Source organism: Puntigrus tetrazona, chromosome 3 (assembly GCF_018831695.1).
Source record: "Puntigrus tetrazona isolate hp1 chromosome 3, ASM1883169v1, whole genome shotgun sequence".
Lineage (NCBI taxonomy): Eukaryota > Metazoa > Chordata > Actinopteri > Cypriniformes > Cyprinidae > Puntigrus > Puntigrus tetrazona.
Window position 1 is genome coordinate 6,060,023 of NC_056701.1, and position 18,322 is coordinate 6,078,344.

An 18,322-nucleotide genomic window follows, 5' to 3' on the forward strand; every position below is an offset into this window, starting at 1 on the left:
GACTTCAGAGGAGCCTATCGCTAGTGACCCTGAAGTCAGCATTATTCTGGATTATTCTGAAGCCCTTCCGTCAGAGCTGCAGGATCAGCCCTCGGAGGACGAGGACACTGAGACTAATTCAGAGGTTCCTGAAGTCCCCGTCCCTCCTGACGACCCTCCAGAGGCTCTCAACGCTGTCCTCTTAGGCCTTTCCCAGAGATGGAGGAACTGCTGTGTGAAGGGGGTCCTCGCTCTGGCTATGATCCTCGGCGTCTTCTGCAGCATTTATCTGGGTCCCATGGCCCTGATGACGATCGTGCTGTGCGTTCAGATCAAGAGCTTCACTGAGATGATGACAATCGGTTACCTCTGGCACCACCTCCCATGGTTCAGCACGTTAAGCTGGTACATCCTGATGTACTTGGGCTGTTTCCTCTCTGGAGAAACTCTCTCGGATAACTTCTTCAGTCTGGTGCAGAAGGAGGAGCCTATGCGCCTGCTCGGCCAATCCCAAGGCTTCATTCCCTTAGCCCTGTACCTCGCTGGGTTCTGCGTGTTTGCTCTGAGTCTGCTGAAGAGACGCCGCCGTCTCCTGAAGCTCTACATGCTCGGCTGGACTCTAATGATTTTGGCGACTCTCTCAATTAGTCATTCGTAACCTATTTGACGGCATGATCTGGTTCATAGTGCCCGTATCTTGCTTTATTTATAAAGGCTTACGAGTTTGGTTTCTTTTTTGGTCGCACCCCTCTCTTCAAGTCGTCTTTTAAGAAGACATGGGAGTGCAGTATATTTTATCTACTCGGCTGTGTTAAAATGACACCACTTTTATTTTAATTGTTTAATTGTTAATTGTTCTATTTAAGTTTCATTTCAAGTGTTTATGCCATGTGAGAGCAATGTCTTAAATAAAGTGCAAAATAAAAATCCAAAAAAACTTGGTTCAGTGCAATTTAATCAAATCAAATATACATTTGTGTGCTTCACATTTTTTTGTGTGTGTACGTTAAAACGTGTCGAAGTGAATAACATGCTTTTTTAATTCAAAGTGCATGTCTGATAATTATTGAATGTCACCGTCTTCATTCTTCGAGAGGAGGCTCACTTTTTTGAGCAGGACTCGTTGAACCACTGAATCAGCGTTAAAGGAACACTCACACTTTTTTGGAAATAGGATCATTCTGCAAACCAGAGTTAATAAGTAGAGTTTTACTGTTTTGAATCCATTCAACAGATCTCTGGGTCTGGTGATAGCATTTGTAGCATAGCTTAGCATAGATCATTGAATCAAATTAGACCAGTAGCATCGCGTTCAAAACAATCAAAGAGTTTCGATATTTTTCCTATTTAAAATCGGACTCTTCTGTAGTTAAACAGTGTACTACGATCGCTTAAAAATTAAACGTTGTAATTTTTAGGCCGAACTGTACTCTTACTCCAGTGTAATAAATCCTTGAAAGAATGAGAGCATAGATCCTAATCATATATACAGATATACAGAAGAGTCAAGTTTTAAATAGGAAAAATATAAAAACTCTTTGGTCGTTTTTTTGAACGCGATGTTACTGGTCTAATTAGATCTAATGATCTATGCTGAGCTATGCTAAAAGTCCTATCACCAGACCCAGAGATTGTCTGAACGGATTCCAAAAGTGAATGTGGAGTGTTCTTTTAAAAAGAGTTTTTTCAATGCTAACTGAATCAACATCACTATTCCACCCACAATTAACGTTAAAATAATGTTGAAACTTCAACAAACCACCATTATTGTAATCAGTGTTTGCTTTGGTTAACTACAAACTAGCGTAGTATTTTAATGTTGGGTTTTAGTTATCACTTGCAACAATATGCTAAAAAGTGGAAAAAATGGAAGCTAAGATCTATTGGGATGAGGTGATGGTGAAAAATAGTTTGTTAAACCGTGGAATCATTTGGACATCAAGAAACAGCATATAAAACTCAATATTATGATATTATTTACTTTATTACAGCTGGACACCCATCACAAAATGTAGTCTACTTCAAAAGAACCTTAACATCTCTCTTTGTTATTGATGCGTAAATGTTTCTGTTGAAACACGACTGCAAGCACTCCAAGAAAATTAACTGAATGAAAAGCAATAGTCGAGAGCCCTTAATATATTGATTCAGTGAATGGGTGCCGCCAGAATGAGAGTCCAAACAGCTCATAAAGACATCACAATAATCACACCACTCTCCAGTCCATCAGTTAACATCTTGAGAATACAGAAGCAGTTTTTCTGTAAGAAGCAAAGACATAATTTGGATGTTTTTATTTGTTTTCATCTAGAATATGAGTCCATAATCCATAAAAACGCTTTCCTCCAGGAAGAAAAAAAAAAATCAGTTGTCTCTCACATTAAAATCTGCACATTTGTTTGTTTTGGTTAGTAAATCTTTTTTTTTTTTTAACTGCCCTCACAAAAGAAATATGTTTAAGTTTGTTGATATCTCTTTTAAACTCTAGGGAAGTACACTCTCAAAAAACGAAACATTGCTGTTGTTGGTTCAACGAATATAAATAAATTCAAATGATGTAATGCACTTAAGTTTGTGCTTAAAAATAAGACATTTCTTTAGACAAAATTATAAAAAGTTATTTTAAATTGACACAATTCACTTATGTTAAATGAACAAAATAAAGTTGTGTTTCTTCTGCAGTACCGCAGTTATGGATCAGGTATGTTCTCTAAACTCATCACTTTAATTCTTCAACATTTCTTTTCTTTATTCAGTTATAATACACTCAGCCTCATGTTACTGCATGTCATTTTCTCAGCAGCTGCCACACGTTTCCTTTCTTTAACGCACTGCCCAGAATCAAACATTTGCAACTCTATTTTCTCTGAAGTCGTGGTCGCTGCTCAAACCCAAACTATCCAGCACCAGAAACATACAGATATTTTAGTCTTTACAACAACGTGGAAAACTGGCAATTAGTAGAGAAAAAAACAACAGTCAGCGTATTCAATTTAATGTGTTCTGTTTAAATAAGTTGTAGTTTAATATGTATTCAATCATCTACACACCCAAGCTTACAAAGGCTATTGCTTTGTTGCACATAATCTGTATATTATATGCTAAATATTGTATATTATAACTAAAGGTCTGCATGAGCTACTGTGATGGATACCCCTTTTTCTCTTCTCAAGTATTATATTATTAATAAATAATAATAAAAATCAACACTCAACACAGTTATCTCCTCTTCTGTCTTTACTTTAGTGATGGCCTCACCTGTTGTGTTCATCCTGAAGCATCAGAAAGAAAATAAATCTTGATGTACACACGAAGATGGGCGAACCTGAACTGACAGTAAAAGAGAGGAGGAGAAAGACAGATGTGGCGGAAGAGACCGAAGGAAGGAGTAACGCAGAAAAACATCAAATGTAAAAAAGGAGAAGTGAGAAGTAAACATGCGGTAAACACCATCCTCACATGTGCATAACTGTTCTCACAAACTTAGTGGTTCTCAGTCTATTTTAACCATAATGACAGCATCAGAGGTGTCATATGATGACTTTGTATTTGGTGTAATGCAATGTTTTTATGCGGTTGAAGGTTCAAAAAACATTGTACGTTATTGTTACTCCACTTCTGAAACGGGCCAATTTGTACAAAACTCATCTTTCTGGGAAGCGAGGTGTGCTCTGATTGGCCGGGTATCCAGTGCGTTGTGATTGGCTGAATATCTCACGTGTGTGACGAAAATTTTATGCCCCTTACCATATTCGTATTGTTGTGTCCTGGTGCTATGACTCAAAAACAATAAAAATAAATAAAAATTTAAAATAAAATAACTATTCAGCTGCAGCTCTGCCGGGTTCAAAAATGATACGGTTTTATTGTTGCCAGCCACTTTAATATCGTAAATACACAGTTTGAATATTAACACAGCACAGTGCTTGCATACAGGTGAATGAAAACCTAAATAATGCTTGATCAGAATGTGTTGTACTGTGCTGGAGCTGCACTCAAAAAAATGAAACACTGCTAATGTTGGTTCAACGAATGTACTTCTCAGAAATATACATAAACTTTCATTTGGACAACCCAGTCTTTGTGGTGTTGATCGACTCAACATCTAACTTATGTTTTGATTATCATTGTAAATCCAACTCAGCCATTTGTTGCCCACATTCAAGTGTTAAAAATGCATTAAGCTAAAAAAAATGTTTTTGATGGTATGTATGTTTAAATATTCCTAACAAAATATATAAAATATTAAAGGGTTACTCTATAAAAAAAAATGTCTTTAATAACCCCCATGTTGTTCTAAAGCAGTAAAGCTTTGCTCGACTCTGGTCTTCAGAACACAATTTAAGATATTTCAGATTAAAAACCGGGATGTTTTGGTGCCAAATTGTCAGATTACATACAAAAAGTCTCGTAGCTTCATAACGTTACTGTTGAAGCACGGATGGCAGATGAACTATTCTGACGATCTCTCTCATAATTTTCTACACCTTGAAGCTTTTAGCACGCAGAATTATAATTATAACACTGCAAAAACGATAAAGAGCTTGAATGGTCGTATCTGGTGTTTAATAAGACGCTTGTATTAATTCACAGCAAAAAATACACGACGACGTTAGACCGTTTTTACTTGTAAACAGCTTAAATTTCCTTGAAATAATAGCAAAGTATTTATTGACCAAATAGACAGCATGTTATGATAATTTCCTAAATAATAGTTTTATTTCTGCTCCGTCAAAACGCACTTTAAAGGATTAGCGCTGTGAGTTTCGCGGCGTGGAAGCCCCGCCCACGGTGCAAAACGGACCAATCACGTAGCAGCTCTGCAACGGCTCCCCAGCAGCGGTGGAACGTTGATTCGATTGTGACGTCGCAGTTAGAATTGTCCCTCGATTCTTTGCTAAATCACTTGCAGTTAGTTGCTCGTTTTGGTCTTTCTAACTTTGCTCGTGTTGCTGTCTAAGATAGTCCATCGTTTAAAATGTTGTTTACCGTGCTCGGAGTAATTGCTTTAGTTCTGAAAGAAAGGAGAAAAGTCAAGAACATCGACTCAGGTGAAGATGGAGAAGTGGAGAACAGTGATGTTCCTCCTGTGAGGAGTCCTGATGGTAAATCAGCTGTCACTTTTTCTGGAGAAACAGCTTATCAGTTCAGTTTTATAAAGTCTGTAAAGTTGCAGCTTAAAGTTACAGAGTCAGAAAATGTAAAATTCACAAAATATTAATGAAGTGACACGATAACCTAGAAGTTTACCAAGCAGCTAATATTCACATGACTCAAGCACCAAGACATGCTTTTGACAGTTAAACCGACACTTAAACACCACTTAAACACACAATGCTCAAACTAACTGAAAGCAAATGAATAAACGTTGAAGTAAGAATGTGTCTGGTGAATGCTGGCCAAAGTAAACTTCATCATTTAGATTGCACTTAAATGCAGTAATATGAGTATTTATTAATACTGCTGTGTGTATGTCATTATCCTCTTTAGGTCAGACTTCTGAACATATCAGCAGTGACCCTGCAGTCCTCTCCTCTGCTGATGAACCACTGACCGGTCACCCTGAGGTCGATGAAGAGCGGATAGACCAGTCGCTGGTCCAAGATCACAACGGTGTCGTGCGCGAATGTGATGTTGACCCGCTCTGGATTGTCCCTGAATTGGTTGTGGACGTTCCGACTTCAGAGGAGCCTATCGCTAGTGTCCCTGAAGTCAGCATTCCCGAAGCTTCGGAGGGTCCAGCGGAGGACACTGTGGCCCCTCAGTCCAGCCAGCTGGAGGACGAGGCAACAGCTTTGGGTCAGTTTCTACCATAAACACACGTTCGACACGAGTACAAATATCCCATGTAGTATCTCAAACAATATATGAATCGCATTTCAGAACAGCTCTTATTTTTCTTGAAACAGCCACTATTTCCTGCGGCGAAAAGGGCTTTGAGCTGAACGATGGAGGCTTTGGATGCGGCCATGGAGAGATTGGCACGGATGATCAGGTTGCAATGAATTTTCCCTCCAAAAATGATTTCAAATATATCTGCTTTGTAAGTGACTTTATTTGTGAAACGGTCTAACCATCATTTGATCATCTTTGTTCTAGGAGGATTATTCTGAAGCCCTTCCGTCAGAGCTGCAGGATCAGCCCTCGGAGGACGAGGACACTGAGACTAATTCAGAGGTTCCTGAAGTCCCGTCCTCCTGACGACCCTCCAGAGGCTCTCAACGCTGTCCTCTCAGGCCTTTCCCAGAGATGGAGGAACCGCTGTGTGAAGGGGGTCCTCGCTCTGGCTATGATCCTCGGCGTCTTCTGCAGCATTTATCTGGGTCCCATGGCCCTGATGACGATCGTGCTGTGCGCTCAGATCAAGAGCTTCACTGAGATGATGACAATCGGTTACCTCTGGCACCACCTGCCATGGTTCAGCACGTTAAGCTGGTACATCCTGATGTACTTGGGCTGTTTCCTCTCTGGTGAAACTCTCTCGGATAACTTCTTCTGGTCTGGTGCAGAAGGAGGAGCCTCAATCCCAAGGCTTCATTCCCTTAGCCCTGTACCTCGCTGGGTTCTGCGTGTTTGCTCTGAGTCTGCTGAAGAAGAGACGCCGTCTCCTGAAGCTCTACATGCTCGGCTGGACTCTAATGATTTTGGCGACTCTCTCTCAATTAGTCATTCGTAACCTATTTGACGGCATGATCTGGTTTATAGTGCCCATATCTTGCTTTATTTATAATGGCTTACGAGTTTGGTTTCTTTTTTGGTCGCACCTCTCTTCAAGTCGTCTTTTAAGAAGACATGGGAGTGCAGTATATTTTATCTACTCGGCTGTGTTAAAATGACGCCACTTTTAATTTAATTGTTAGTTGTTCTATTTAAGTTTCATTTCAAATGTTTATGCCATGTGAGAGCAATGTCTTGTGCATGAAATAAAGTGCAAAATAAAAATGCAAAAAAAAACTTGGTTCAGTGCAATTCAATCAAATCAAATATACATATTAAATATACATTTGTTGTGTGCTTCACATTTTTGTGTGTGTACGCTAAAACGTGTCAAGTAAATAGCATGCTTTTTTTAAATTTAAAAACATCACAATAATCACACCACTCTCCAGTCCATCTGTTAACATCTTGAGAATACAGAAGCAGTTTTTCTGTAAGAAGCAAAGACATAATTTGGATGTTTTTATTTGATTTCATCTAGAATATGAGTCAATAATCCATAATAACGCTTCCTCCAGGAAAAAAAAATCAGTTGTCTCTCACATTAAAATCTGCACATTTGTTTGTTTTGGTTAGTAAATCTTTTTTTTTTTTTTTTTTTTTTTTTTTTTACTGCCCTCACAAAAGAAATATGTTTAAGTTTGTTGATATCTCTTTTAAACTCTAGGGAAGTACACTCAAAAAAACGAAACAGTGCTGTTGTTGGTTCAACGAATGTAAATAAATGCAAATGATGTAACGCACTTAAGTTTATGCTTAAAAAATAAGACATTTCTTCAGACAAAATTCTCAAAAGTTATTTTGAATTGACACAATTCACTTATGTTAAATGAACAAAATAAAGTTGTGTTGCTTCTGCAGTACCGCAGTTATGGATCAGGTATGTTCTCCAAACTCATCACTTTAATTCTTCAACATTTCTTTTTCTTTATTCAGTTATAATGCACTCAGCTTCATGTTATGAAACCATAACTCCAAAGGTAATATAAATGAATGATTTTTTTACTCTGAAAAGCATCTAAAGCCTGACATGTATTGGAGTTCAAATGCAAAGCACTTTATAAGTCACCTTAGTCAAAAGAAGGTGCATTTAGAGAGCATTGCATCTGAATTCTTCAAAAAAATTGGGATTTATGCATCTACAATTAGAACAAATATTGCAATTGTGAATAATAATAATTATAAAGCAAACTGCTAATAATGGCTTCTTTGTCAGCATGTCCCTGTCGAAAAAGACGTGAATGCATTCTAAAATCTTTTATGTGAGTGAACCTTGTGAAGGAGTACATGGCAATTTAAGTCATCATTGGCATCATTGTTGAAGGCATCAAGATACTTGAAAACCTACTGTACTTAAATTTTAAAGAAGAAACTTTACTCAAAGATTAAATTAAAATGTGATGTTTTAACACTAGCTTTTATTTAATTTAGTGGTTCCCCTGCAACCACTAGAGGGATCCTGAGTATCACTAGTAGTACTCATTTCTGCTCTTTGAAGTAAGAAATTGTTTCACGACGCCAGTCTTTTGTCTGCGACAGCCGGAAATCGTGCAGTGTGTTTCTGGCTTTAAAACAGAACTATTTTTTTAAAAAGTATACACGGTACATTGACGACTTTAAGAGATTAATCACAATTAAACGATTTCTTCTTGTCATTCCAGGCAGACTAATGATGAGACCAGATCTCTGCTTGGAGAATTAACTAGAACTAAGTCTATTCGTTTATTTAGCTGGTAGAAATATGATGTTCTAATAATGTTGGCCACCAGTAGACACACACACATACACACACATATATGCACACACACATACACACAGACACACGTATACACACACACACACACACACACACACACACACACACACACACACACACACACACACACACACACACACATACACACACACACACACACACATACACATACACACACACACATACATACACACACACACACATACACACACACACTCACACACACACATACACACACACACACACACATAAGATTATATACCCATTAGAATGTTAAAAATTATTAGTAAATAAAAGGAAAAGGGATCATGAAATTTGCATGTTATTGCTTATTTAATACTGTCTTCAAGCTATTTCAAGTATATATATATCCTCAGAAAATAGAAAATTCCTCCAGCTCTTGTACATTCTTTGTTTTTCCAGCATCTTCTGCACATTTCCAAAGGTGACTACATGACACTGAGACCCATCTTTTCACACGGAGGACAGTCGAGATACTCATTACGAGATCGATGAGAGCACTGAATACAGAATAATGATTTAGAGAAGATTATTAACATTTGGCATATTCTGCAAGTGGCGTGCATGAACACAACTGCATATAGCCACAACAATTCAAACGCTCAGCTCAGTGAAGTCATCTGTACTTTTATTGTGTTTTTCTTTCCTCTTCATGCTCCACACAGCAACTTCATTTAAGACAGCATACAGTAAAAGAACACACAATCACGGGCGTGTCCCTCCCTCCGTAAAGTCCGCCGGTCACCTTCTCAAAGTTATAAGGGTGTGTGAAAGGAACAAGTCCTGTAAAGTCATGCCCAGACGTAAAGAGATGACGCTATAGGCACGCACAGCCGCACTGTGAGATCACCGGGTAGCGCGCGCGGATCCACGAGCAGCGCCTGAGCGCGCGCGAGCCCTGCCGGCAGCGCCACCGGAGGAGCGTGACGCTCACAGACCGCACCGGCTTACAAAACATGCCCTCCGGTAAAGAGCACGAGCGTTCGGCTGAGCATTGCCCCTCTTTGACGTATCGCGGCCAGAAACGCACGCCCAGATCTTTCCACGCCGAGAGCACCGGGCACCGGGTGTACGACCACAGCCACCGGCGCACTCTGCGCCCGTTTTCGCCGCCGCTCTGAGACCGGTGAAATCCAGCAGGCGGAACGCTTCGTCGAGACCCGCGTCGTCCTCTCGCGTGATTTCCGAACCGTTACCGGGATTCGGTGGACCGACCGACGAGAAGACGGGGTCGAAGCTGCTGCCGAGCTTACGCCGCAGCGACCGAGGGGACAAATCCTTCTCTCCCGGTTCCAGCGCCGGGTCGGGGTCCTCGCGCAGGTCCGGTACCGGCAGGTGGTCGCTAGATGACGGGCGCACGCGCAGCTGAAGCTGAGCGAGCGCGAGGTGAACTGTAACGGTCACGCAAAGCACGAGCGCAGGAGACGCCTTCATTTCCATTCAAGTCGAGAAAAGTTCACCCAAAAGTCCGATTTGTTGAAGAAAATATAACCTGGGTAAAGATTAAGAAAGAAAACCTGTGGGAATCGCGGTTCTTGCGAAATGCTTTTCTGAGAAACGAATCGCCCGAAACAGTAAGATAGACGCTCCCTGTATCCTTTAAACCGCATGCCAGTGACAGGTGATTTAGCACAGGCTAGAGGTTTTTAATGTGAGGCAGTGTGCCGTTCTTTGCTAACTGAAGCCGGTCCGCTGATGAACGGAGGTTTTCTCTGGAGACGCCGAACGCGTCACGAGCGTCGCCCCGGGCTTCGGCTGACGCGTGTCACCCGGTACAACTAACACCGGACACCCCTCAACACAAAACATGGCGATTTTAGTGCTAACTAGCCACTGTTCTCTCTCAAAGTCTAATTGAACAAATAGCTTTTATGTGCATGCGTGTAAATTGCCAATAAACACGCAAGCGCTGGAGGACATAAACATAATACACACATTACACTCAATTTAAATTCATTCCATGGTAATACTGTATTTTATATATATATATATTATTTATTATCTTCATTTTTTTTCCTTTTTTTTTTGCTTTGAGGCGGAGAGAAGAGGAGGTGCACATATATTAAATAAACCTTTTTAGCTTTTCAACTAAATAGGATGCCAGAAATATACAGGAATAGATATACTCCTAAAAATAAAGGTGCTGCACAATGCCATAGAAGAACCTTTTTGTCTAAATGGTTCCATAGAAGAACCATAATATCTGAAGAAGCTTTTTTTTTTTTTTTTTTTTTTTTTTTTTTTTTTTTTTTTTTTTACAAAAGGTGAAAGAAGGTTCTTCAGATTATAAAAACGGTAAAGTTAACTTTAACTGAATGGTTCTTTGTGGAACCAAATAAGGTTCATCTGTGGCATCATTGGGAAGAACCTCTTGATGTAACTCTCTCAAAATAATATATATTATACAAAAAATAAATGGCAATTCATAATTTAGGCATGAAAGGGTAATATGCGTTAATGAGCAGGTTTAGCTCTTTAATAAATTACCTTTTAATGATTAATTAATAATGTTAATATTTAATAGTAATCATTTAATATATAATATTAAATCATTTAATATATATTTATTATAGGAACATATTTTATTGTTTAATTATAGTATTGTTTAAAGCATTTTATGTATAATAAATGTAAACAATTATAGACCTATACATATATTATTCACTATTTTATAAATTACTTTTATTTTAGTTTAATTTAAGTTATTTTTTATATTTAATTTATTTATTAATTTAAATGTCAAAAATAGTCCTTTTAATATTTTTGTTATATTTCTGTTCAGGCTGAATTTTTATTTCATTTTTGGTTTTATTTCCTTTTTCCAGTCACTTCCACTTAAGTTTATTTCATTTAGCTGCAAAGCCAAACATTGCGAACTAAAGCAGACAGCGGGACATTTATGAAATTTTACAGTAGCATACTATAAAAGGTACATTCGGTTTTTCTGCTTATAGTTCCATTGAAATAACTACATTATCAGTTATGCATCAGGGGTTTATCTGACGTCTTATGTTGCTATAGAACCTTCATAGCATTTTTCTATATGCTTAAATGTAAATTTATTGTAAATTTCGACGCTCAATGAATCACATTTAGTTTATGGCCGATGTTAAACGGGACTGGCTCAAACACCTTAGGTTCCCTGTAATATCCGGGGCCCTGAGATGCTGAAGGTTTGAATGTCGGCCGCCTCTGTGACAGATACACAGCCTTCAATGTGACACTGGCCACGCGTTGAATGAATGACGATTTTATCACTTTAAATTAATCAATTAGCTCACTTCTCAACCTCTGACCTATAACGAGCTCTGACTTTACGCCTTGAGGATCTACGTCACTGACACCCCCTTAAGACATCCGCTCACACACACACACACACACACACACACACACCTCACCCACGCGTTTTATAAATCTAATCATCAGGTCAAGCATGCTGGAGCGGCCTTCGGTGAGGTGATGCTTGAGCAAAACAACACACATGCAGAAATACACCAATCTAAATATACAAAAGACCATTAACAATATCCGGTCATTAACATTTTAAGGAAATTTATTTTCTTTGATTGTAATATGAGTAATAGTTTTTAGGACGCTATATTTGAACTTTAGAAAAGTTAATTAACAATACATTTATAATGCAATCATTTTGGTTTATTATTGTTATTATCGATGCTGTTGTAATTGATACGATTTATTATTACTTAATTTTGTTCGATAATTTTATTCCCAAAGAACCTTTCAGCGAGCCGTTTTTATCAGTGTAAAGAATATTTAAAAAAAAATACATGCATAAATTTCCACTGTAAAATAAAGCATTTTCTGCAATGAAAAAAATCAAGGGATGCTGAAGGTTTGCAAAAATGCAAATATAAAATGTAAAACTAAATATTTTGATGGTGTTTTTAATGTTCTGTTAATAATGGTCTTTTACATCTTGCCATAAAGTACCTTAAGTGTAATTTTCCTTAAGATCGCCCCTCAGGTTTCCTTTACAGCGTAAAAATATCCCTTAAATAACTCTTAAGAGTTTCTTTCGTGAAACGTCATAAACCCTTTGAATTCTCGCCTTAAAGCCCTTAATCTTTCTAAATATAATATAAGGTATGAAAAATGTCACTTTAAGTGTTGCACAGCGAGCAGATTAAATCCAAAGGTCTTCTACAAGACATTTTAATTTATATTCACATGAATCAAATTACACGTGTGTGATGCGAGAACACATTTATATTCTATAATGTTTTATTTCTGCATTTTCCTGCATAATACATACGGCATGAAAGCACACGCATAAACCATATACTGTTGCAATCGTCTGTTTATTGAGTTTGCATTTTCAGCTTTTGCTGCTGCTGTGTTTCATCATAAGATGCTTCAGAGTCCAGATTGGGTATGAATGGATACAAATAAAATCTCTTTGCATTTAAATATAGATTTATTCACATAAGCCTCTGAAAATGAGAACGTAAATATAACGTACATACAATGTAAATATTTTCTAATTAAATAGTGTATATGTGTGTCTTTATATATACATAATAAATACACTCACACACACACACACTGTTTATATATATGTATATATATATCATTTTTACATCATTATATTTTAACCCTTGATTATCTGTTTCACTGTTTCACTCTTAGTTTTTAGTTTTAACCTCGGTTAATTTCAGCACTTTGGTTATTAAGAGTATCACAATGCTTAAAAATGTAGTTGCGTTTACCAATAATGCATACCAATGCACTTGTTAGCAAAATGTATTTCATTTGAACGAACTTCAACCACGGCAGCGTAACCTCAGAGGCTCTGCCGTGTTGTTTTAGTAATGAAGAGAGTTTGTTTGCTCTGTTTTTCTTAATGTGTGATGTTGTGAATGTGAGAGGCCCGCTGTCTGACACAGGTTAGAGGTTGGCGGGAAATGACGGCGCTTGTTTGGCCTGCAGGGCTGTTCCTAGCAGTAATGACGTGGATGCGAGGGGTTTGCGTCTGACGGTGAAGCCAGCAGCTCACGCCCGCCCTTTGACGTTAATGTGCACCGAGAACAATGTGTAGCCTCGCCGCACATGCACAGAGCGTCTGAGATAAAGTAACCTGTGCTTGACATTATTAGTGTCAGTGGCTTACCGACACACACGAGTGAACGAACGGCACTCTTGTCATTTTGGATCAGGTTTCCACACTACATTTGGCTTGTATTTTACGTATACTGTGTGTTTGTGTGAGTGTGTGCGTATTTATATATATAGAAACATTATATATGATTATATATATATATATAATGAAATAAAATTATGTATGAAACTAATATATCAAATATATTATATATATTTAAAACAAAAACAAAAACAAAAAAAATATATATATATACTGAAATAAAATTATGTTTGAAACTAATATATATAAACTTATATATGACACTGTAATGCAATAGATTTTTTGGCTTTAATGATTTTATACAACTACAAATACAGCCAGGGGTACATTAGCATAGACAATAACACATGAATAATAATAATAATAATAATATCAAATATATTATTTAAAACAAAAAACAAACAAAAATATATACATACTGAAATAAAATTATGTATGAAACTAATATATATAAACTTATATATGACACTATAATGCAATAGATTTTTTTGGTTTTAATGGTTTCATACAACTACAAATACAGCCAGGGGGTATATTAGCATAGACAATAACACATGAATAATAATAATAATAATAATAATAATAATAATAATAATAATAATAATAATAATAATAATATCAAAGGATATTATTTAAAACAAAAATGTTTACAAATAATAAAATTTATTTTAAAACATTTATTTTAGCTTTTCTTTTAAAAATAAATTTATTTATATATGAATATTGATTCTTATTATTATTCTCGTCTTTCTGCTTTAAGCACGATCAGAGCGCGTGTTTTGGCCACGCCTCCCATCAGCTGACAGCGCGCGTGACTCAGTGCCGTTCTGACTTCCTAGAGAACACCAGCGAGCGGAGCATCAGAGTAAAAGCATGTGAATTAACGGTAAGGGCGTTTATTAAACTACAGCCGGTGATCGTGCCCCTATCATGATCCGGTATCTGTGAGACGAGTCAACGAAGAGTTTGATCAGGACTTCCGGTGTTTTTGTTTACCTTCTGCTTTAACAGTAAAAGCACTCTTGTTGTTTTAAAAACGGTGCCATTATGTGCTGAATAAAAAAGACCGGTAATGATAATGCTGCAGATGTTGACAGATCTGGTTTGTTCGTTTGCACGGCAGTTTTTTTTGTTTGGAAAGTATGCTTGACAGTACAAAGTTAAATACTGTGCCATAAAAAGCGATAAAATGTGTTCAAAAGGGCAATGATTGTTTGGCCATTGTATTTTTATGGATATCAAGTCAGTTTATAAGCAGTTTTAATAAAACATATATATATATATATATATATAAAATATATAAATGCAAATTGCTGAAGTCATAATTATATATAAAGCTAAAGAATGGACCTTCAAAATGTGTGCATCATGCAAGTTTTTATTATTATTAATATTATTTTATGGAAGTACTTTCTGTTTTGCATGCGTTCTGTTTGGGTTTGGAATGTCCAGTTAATAAATTAAATCAAAATGTTCCTTCGAAGACCGTGGCATTACATTATTTAAGTTGTCACAATGCATAACAGTCACTAAATTAGTTTTATTATGGAAGTGTTTTTTCTATTTTCATGTGGTTTGTGTGTGTTCGATCACACCAAACCAAGACGATCCACTAGGAAGACTTGTTAGTTCTGCTTTCTCTTTACAGAGTGCTTTTAGGTGTCGGGGTGGGATTTCGGAGATGCCATCCAATAAGAGTGTCTCGGATGCCCGATCACACAGTTTGTGAACTGCAGGATACTGAAAGATCACAAGCTGCAATGGTAATATATAATAACACACCTCTGATTTCTTTACAGTTACGATTATAGTAATATATCGATTTCTTAACATAAGAAGAAGAAGACACATATTAGACTGGCTTTTACATTGTTTGATGAAGTAAATATTAAATGTTAATGACTACTTGTTCCATGCGAAAAAGATGGTTTGAAATATTAAGAGCTTTAATTGACTTCAATCATTTCAACATTCGTTCTGAAGGAAATCTTTGTGATTGTAGGGAAGACCTGTGGGTTCGCGAGGGCAAGATTTTGAACCCGGAGAAGCTGTTCTTCGATGAGGAGGGTTTGGTGGATCACAGAGTTGACTGCAAGAAAAATAATTGCGCCTGGCTTCATAGACGCATACAGCTAAACGGTAAACAAGGCCGGCATAAAACTAATGTAGAAGTGCACAGCGAGTTGACATTGTTACAAGCCTCTGTGTTCTTACTGATGTCTTGTAATGCTAAGCTCCTGCCTCTCTCTCTCGTTTATAGGGGATATGGCATTGACTTCTCCCAGGCCAGCAGTGACATCAGAGGAGGCGTGGCTCTGGTAATAAAAAGATTCTAGAACACGGTGTCACTTCCTTCTGCCCGACCCTCGTCACGCCTCCCAGACATATACCATAAGGTACAATGCATATATAACCACTAACCACTCTGCATTGTCTCTTGGATGCACACATAAATACATCTCTGCAATGTTTCCTTGAGATTTTATAGTATTTGAGACCGCATCCAGGATTATAATGGCGATAATTATGCTTTTGTGCTCGTAAGCTTATCAAGACTGCAGTTATTTGATCAAAAATACAGTAAAAGTAATTGTATTATGACTGCGTTATTTGATCAGAAGTACAGTAAAAGTAGTTGTATTATGACTGCGTTATTTATTCAGAAGTACAGTAAAAATAGTTGCATTATGAGTGCATTATTTGATCAGAAGTACAGTAAAAATAGTAATAGTGTAGCCACGGCAGCGTTATTTGATCAGAAGTACAGTAAAAATAGCAATATTATTATAAAGGTTGCATTTATTTGTATTAAAAGTACATAAGATATAGTAATATGATGACCAAGCTGCATTTCTTTGATCAGAAATACAGTAAAAATAATTATATTTTTGGTCAGAGCGGCATTTATTTGATCGATAGTACAGTACAGTAAAATTTTTTATATTGTAATATATTTTTATTGTAATATTTATTTAATTTGTTAAACAAAATACAGTAACAATAGTAGCATTTTTGCTCAAAGCTGTATTTATTTGATTGAATATACAGTAAAACAGTAATATTAGAAGCGAGGCTGCATTTTTGATCAGAAATACAATGAAAATAATTATTTTGTGCTCAAGGCATTTATTTAATCAAAAATACAATAAAAACAGCTTTTTCAAAGTACTGTTTCTATTCCAGTGTGATGTTAAAGCTGAATTTTTAGCATTACTTCAGTCTTCAGTGTCACATGATCCTTCAGGCATCAGTCGAATACGCTGATCTTCTGCTGTTGCTCAGTGCTTAATATTATCAGTGTTGCAAAAAGTTGTATTGCTTGATCTTTCAACGCGCCAGTAATGTTGCTGTGTTTCGTCACAGGTCATTCCTGAGCTCAAAGTTCAGGATGGAGGACCTGAAGGGCAGGTGTTTTAGGTAAGATGCACACAGACATAGTGTGCACTGTGCACACCAAATAAATAGACTTTAATTTATTTATTCAAATGTATGTTGGACGGGATTATTAAACTAAGATTATAAATAAAATTAACCTTAACTGAATTAAAGTACCATATCAAAACATTTCTTATTTTATTTAGTTTAAATTGATTTACCAAAATAGTAAATTAAAATAAGATAGATATATAAAAATCTAATAAAATGACTAGAACTAGATATACAGAAAATATAAAAATTAGTCCTGTCAAATGATTAATCTAAACATTTTTGATTACATATTATATGTGTGTTTGTGTGTAATGTGGATATTTATTATGTATATATAAATACGCACAAGTACTATACATATTTAGAAAAATATTTGCATGTATATATTTATAAAATGTTATATGTAAATATATTTCATTTATAAATGTAGCATATGTGTCTTAAACATATAACTGCATGTGTGTTGTATTTACAAATACTCTAATAAATATACACAGTATATACACATATACTATGCAAACAAAAACCTTTATTTTGGATGCGATTAATCGCTTGACAGCACTAAAATGTACATTTATGAAAAAACTCAATTTGGACCTCAATTATAATTTCTCAGCTGAAGACATGATGACATGTCTTTAGCTGTGTTGATATGTTATTTCACGTATTTAATGAGATTTTCTGCTAAATAAATTTTTTTATGATTTACCGTTTGTGGTATTCATCTGGAGGGGCCATTCATCAGTGAAGAGAAGAGAGGCGCTCACCCTCCGAAGTTCCTCCGCACCTTTAAAGCAGGCGGCGTGGCCGACCTGATGGAGACTTATGGGCTCCTGGAAAATGTCGCCATGGTAACCCTCGCCTCCAGAACTAGCCAATAGCGCAGCAATCCGCGAACTGTCAGGAAGAGGCATAGCGGTGTCACTCAAAAGCGCATTTCTTAAAGTATTATTTCAATCCCACTTTTTGTTAGGTGGCCTTAATTACTATGTACTTACATTTAAATTGATCATTTCGTCCAATGCACTTACTGTGTCCATACATGTTTTACATTGTACTTAAAATACCTATATGCAATTACATCATATCACCAAACCTCTCCCTAACTTTACCAGTATCCCTCCTCAATAGCAGCAACACAAAATGAACACAATTAATACATTGTGCGCATGTTTGGATGCAAATACATAGCAGTTAAGGTCAACTAATATGAAGTGGTCATTGTTTCTTATTATTTTCTCAACTGGCCGAGCATTTCTGAA

At 36.7% G+C, this 18,322-nt stretch overlaps 1 pseudogene; it reads right to left on the reverse strand.

Annotated features, from left to right (window-relative positions):
- Positions 1-8,833: 8,833 nt before the first annotated feature.
- LOC122341466 lies at positions 8,834-9,984 on the reverse strand (annotated as a pseudogene).
- Between the last annotated feature and the right edge of the window lie 8,338 nt (positions 9,985-18,322).